We start from the raw sequence: 5767 nt of genomic DNA, 5'->3' as shown, positions 1-5767 counted from the left end.
CTGGGGTCTGAAAAACTATGTTGAGTTATACAGAACCCCCAAAAAAAAAAAAAAAAAAAAAAAAAAAAACCAAAAAAAAAAAAAAAAACAACCCCAAAACCCCCCAAAAAACTGAGTATATCATCACCTGTCTTTGCCAAAAAAAACCCCTTCCTGTTTATGATATGTAAAAAGGTTCTGGAAATAGTTCACTAAACTGCAGTTCCCTGACAGAGGAAACGATTTTGGGTCACATCCAAAAGATTTTGCATCCATGTGGGTGGATCACATCACTTCCCCTTTTTCAGTCTGGAATCTTTCTGAAAACCAATTCTGGTGCTTGCTGTTAGGTATAAAGCTCTGCTGCAGTGAGAGAAATACCACTGACAGATTGTGAACTTCTCTCTCCAGGTAATTCAGAGAAACGTGGTTCGGAACAAGAAACTTCAGAAAAATGTGAAGCACCATATGCAGTTAAGTCGTCATTCACTCCTTACAACTGCAGTGCCAGATGCTGCATAGTAGAAAGCCTCAGGGCTGCAGCAGGAAGAGTTTAGAGGCCCCAAAGCACTCCTTAGTCATAGGCCTCCTAAAATCTCTTCTACAAGGAGTGAAGTGTGGGAAATGTGTGACTTTTTCTCATTAAGGAAAACAACTAATCCTTGTTGGGGGGGGAGCACGTGATTACCTGGGTTCCCTTGCCTTCGGCATGATTAACTCTCCCAGATAGTTTAAGATTTAAAAATGATAAAAAATATTTCAATTTTAAAAATCTATCCCATAAAATGGGATAATTTTTTTTGGAAGAATTCCTGAAAAACTTTTCCATGTTTTCATAGAAAATTTGGGTTGGAAGGGACCTCAGGAGGTCACATCTAGCCCACCCCCCTGCTCAGAACAGGACCAGCCCCAACTAAGTCATCCTAACCAAGGCTTTGTGCATCTGGATCATATAAACCTCCAAGAATGGAAATGCCACCACCACTCTGGGTAACCTGTTCCAATGCTTCACCACCCTCCTCATGAGGAAGTTTTTCTCAATATCTAACCTAAACCCTTGCTGCAACTTGAGGCCATTTCTCCTTGTTCTGTCATAGTCCAGCTCCGTCCTCTTCGGTACCACCCTGCAGGGAGTTGAAGGCTGCTATTAAATCACTTCTCAGTCTTCCCTTCTGCAGGCTAGTGCAGTGTCACTTCATCTGAGATAGGAAGGACCCAGGGCTCCTGTCAGAACCAGACTCAGTCCAACAAGTGGCTCCAAGATCAAGTCTGTCCTAGCCCCCAAGTATGAACTTATTAGGACCTTTGGCACTAGAGACGCCAGGGTGACTGGCCTCCTGGGCCCACTGCACCAGGTCAGGTTGGGTTGGGCACTGTGAAGTGCCACCTGCTGACATAAGACAGGTCCTGGTGGAAGCAGACAAGGGCAGGTTTACTGCTGAGAATGGGAACTGCCCTAGCTGGGATAGACATGAATCTCAGGGAGCTCCATGCAGGCAGGTTAGGATGAGCAGATCCTCTCCCAACCCAGGGATTTCTGGGAATTGGCATGAGAAAGCACAAACATTCCCACCATGCAGGGAATGAGTATTTCTAACACCTCTAGTGAGTACAGGTAGTGCCACATGTTTGGAAGTTGCCCAGCATTGTACTTACGTGTCCTCCTAAGAAACAAGGGAGCTCAGAAACTACAGACTCACAGTATGCAAAGCTTTAGCAAGAACATTGGAAAGAAAAGTAAGCGAGGACATGGAGGGAGGTAGGACATAGGAGAAGGAAGTTATAGCCTGGCTTGTGAAAAAGCAGACATGCCACACAACAAGCTGACAATTCTTACTTTTCCAGGCAAGAAGGGATTTTTATCTTCCATAAAGCATATGATACGGTGCCATAGAGAAGAGAGTTACTTAACTGGGAGTTACTAGACCTGCAAAGGGAGTAGGAAGCTGTCTAAAAGGGAAATGTTGAAGGGCAGCAGCAGAAGGGGAGATACCAGCCTACAGGGAGGTCTTCAGTGGTGTTCCTCAGGGATCACTCCTGGGGCTGATCTTGTTTCACGTTTCCTATTGACCATTGCTCAAGTGTAGATGAGTGGGGATAAAAATCTGCCAATTAGAAAAGTGAGGAGGCATTTTCCATGAAGGGCAGCATCAACATATCAGACAGAGGGGGTTCCCTGGCCTTGGGGATCAGGGTAGTAGTGATGGCATGGGACTCTACAGTGAAAAGTCAAGGTCATCCACCTAGACCCCAAGAACAAGGATTTCTGTAGGAAACTAAGACTTCCCCACCCAAGAAGGACCCATGCTTGTTGATCACACAATAAGTGGTGCTGCTGGAACCATGAAAAGGGCAGTGCCATGCATTTGGTCACCACTGGAGCTGCCAGGTTGCTGCCTCTTCTGTGGGGGTTTCCAGCTGCAAGGTGCATGGCACTGCCAGCAGAGGTGTTTAAGGCCCTCCAGCCTCATCTGCAATGGAGGTATGTCGAATCTCCCCTGCAGGAACCCGATGGCGGCAGAGGGCAGTGGGGAGCAGTGGCCCCCCTTCACTGCCACGCAGCAGTTTCCTCTACATCAGCACGGAGCAGACCCAAATCAGGGATGTGTGGCCTGCCTGGCACTGCAGCTTCCTGTCATCGCTCCTACATAGGAGTCAAGCCCCTCAGGTGAATACAGTTGTACAGCAGCCCTCAAGCAACAGGGTCCCATGCCTCCCCACCCTCAGCCAGGCAGTTATACAGTCCACGGGCTGGATGGGAGCCAGCATCCCAAAAGGGGAGGGACCCAGGTCTCCCCACAACCTGCCGCTTCCTGGGTCCTGGGTCTGATCAGAGCTGGCAGTCCCTAAAGGGGAAAAGCCCCATTCATGTCCTTTTTCCTGACCATGAACCAGCCGCTCCCTGTGACTTGGGCTCCCCTGCTACGAGCCAGGCCCAAACCCTAGCCTGACCGTGGGTTACTTAGACCTTGTTGCATGTGCCAATGTCCGCATGTTTTCTCTCCCAGCCTGACCACATGGATGCCCAGTCCCAGCTGGCCAAGCAGAGACAGCTCAACGAGCTCTGAGGAGGGGACTGCTGGATGGTGAGTGGAGTGGAAACTGTGATCTGGGCAAGGGGTCCAGGAAGATCAGGGACAGAGAGGATGATACAGCTCTTCTGGGGAGTGGTGGGTGCTGGGTAGCAATTTAGGAGAGTCCTGCAGAGGCTAAAAATGACACATACTCGGAAGGGAACTCATGGATGGAGATTCCACCTCCCTGGGTAACCTGTTGCAGTGCTTTACCACCCTCCTAGTGAGTAAGTTTTTCCCCAAATCTGACTTAAACTTCCCTTTTTTGCAACTTGAGGCCATTGCTCCATGTTCTGTCACCTGCCACCACTGAGGACAGTCCAGCTCCATCCTCTTTGGAACCACCCTGCAGGGAGTTGAAAGCTGCTAATTAAATCTCCCCCCTCCACCCCGGTCTTCTCTTCTGCAGACTGAATATGCCCAGTTTCCTCAGCCTCTCCTCATAAATCATGTGCCCTCAAGCCCCTCACTTTTGTTGCCCTTCGCTGAACTCTTTCCAATTTGTCCACATCCTTTCTGTAGCGGGGTGCCCCAAACTGGACACACGGCTCCAGATGTGGTCTCAGCAGTGCCAAGTTGGGGAAGAATCTTGGCTGCTCTCTTCCAGGGTCTAGAGAAGATTGAGGGGAGATTTAATAGCAGCTTTCAACTCCCTGAAGGGTGGTTCCAAAGAGGACGGAGCTGGACTGTTCTCCGCGATGACAGGTGACAGAATAAGGAGCAACGGTCTCAAGATGCAGCAAGGGAAGCTTAGGTTACATATTAGGAAAAGCTCTCACAAAGAGGGTAGTGAAACACTAGAACAGCTATCCAGAGCAGGGCTGTGCGAAACGGAATCGTTTTGTTTCGACCAGCGTTTCGATGTTTCAACAGAACAGTGTTTTGTTTCAACTTTTGTTTCAAGTCAAAACAGCTGTTCTGTTTTGTTCTGTCGAAACGTTTTCCCGTTTTGCGCGCTTCGGCATTTCGCCCATAGGATATAATGGGGAAGGTCGAAACAGGCTATAACTTTGTCATTTCCAGGCAGATTTGGATTAAACTCGCAGAAACCACAGCCCCTTCTGAGGGCATGAAGCATGCCAAGTTTAAAGAAGATAGGCACAGGGGATTTGGAGAAACTGCACCCCAAAATCTTGAGACCAAAACTCATGTCACTTGTGTGTGTTAAGCCACAGTGGGGTCAAAACAGCAGGGGTAGTGGCTCCTGGTGTGGCCACAAAGCCTACAAATTTCAAGGAGATAAGTGCAGGGGTTTGGGGGGAACTGCACCTCAAGCTGCAGACAAGAAAAACTTGTGACATGGGTGCTTGTGCAACTGTGTCTGCCTTGGGGCACCCGGGGGGAGTGGGGACACACGGACGGACTACTGCAGGCCTGGCTGCTAAGCTACTGTGTTACCAGTTACCAATTAATCATGATTCACTCAGGGACCAGCTCAATACACAGTACCTAGCTACTACATAATGACTTTAAAGAGCATAGGTTCACACCTACAAAACCACAGACTAAGGAGAGGAAAGAATCAGTACAGACAATCAACTGCCCCAAGACAGAGACAATCAGTCCCACAAGCAGCCATGGCACGAGTTTTGCCTGTCACCAGCCAGAGGTGCAGGGCCCCAGAAGCCAGACTCCCCCTGCACTGATCTCCTTGACAGCTGGCAGGCATTGTGGCCTCACGAGGGGCCACCACTCCTGCAGTTTTCACCCCCCCTGTGGTGTAACACATGCACAACATGAGTTTTGCTTTCAAGAATTTGGGTGCAGTTCCCCCCGAACCCCAGCACTGATCTTCTTGAAACCTGGCAAACTGCATGCTCTCAGCAGAGGTTACCACCCTGTCAAGTTTCATCCAAATCAGACAAAAAACAAACAAAGTTATAAATATTTTATTGATTCCCCATTATACCCTATGGCTAGATCTCCCAAGTGGCTCTGAAGTGGTTCGGCGCTTCAGAAAGCCTAACAAAGCCAGCGCTCTGATCCAGACACGCTGCTTCAGACGCCAAAGCTTCTCCAGATCCAAAGCACGGTCCGAAGCTTCACACAGCCTTAGCCCTAGAAGAGCCAGGTAGAGCAGGAGAATCACTTCTTTGCAATGGTTTTGCTGGAGACGTATCAATTGATGCATGCCAGTGTATTGTTGTCCCTTCTGGCTACAGCATCGCAGTGCCAGCTCATGTTCATACTGTGGCCAATTATTATTCCCAGGTCTTGGTGACAAGTGATGGGGGATCTTCAGTCCTGCTGCCTGATGAGAGGCAACAGTTGCATAAGCACCCATGTCATGAGGTTTGACTTTGAGCAGCTAGGGGTGCAGGGCCCCATAACCCCCCTGCACCGATCTCCTCGACAGCTGGCAGGCTTTGTGGCTGCAGCAAGGTCTAGCAGCCAGGCCTGCAGTAGGTTCTCCTCCCCCGTGCCCCAAGATGGACATAGTTGCACAAGCACCCATGACATGAGTTTTGTCTGTCAGCAGCCAGAGGTGCAGGGCCCCAGACCCCCCCTGCACTGATCTCAACAGCTGGCAGGTGTTGTGGCCTGAGCAGGGGCCACCATCCCTGCAGTTTTCACCCTGCTGCGCCTTAACACACCCAGTGTCACCCATGTCATGAGTTGTGCTTGTCCGCAGCTTGAGGTGCAGTTTCCCCCAAACCCCTGCACTTAGCTCCTTGAAACTTGGCAGACTTCGTGGCCTCAGCAGGGGCTAGCAT

The sequence above is a fragment of the Alligator sinensis genome, unplaced genomic scaffold (assembly GCF_000455745.1).
Source record: "Alligator sinensis unplaced genomic scaffold, ASM45574v1 scaffold1208_1, whole genome shotgun sequence".
Taxonomy (NCBI): Eukaryota; Metazoa; Chordata; order Crocodylia; family Alligatoridae; genus Alligator; species Alligator sinensis.
This window is presented reverse-complemented; position numbering follows the sequence as displayed.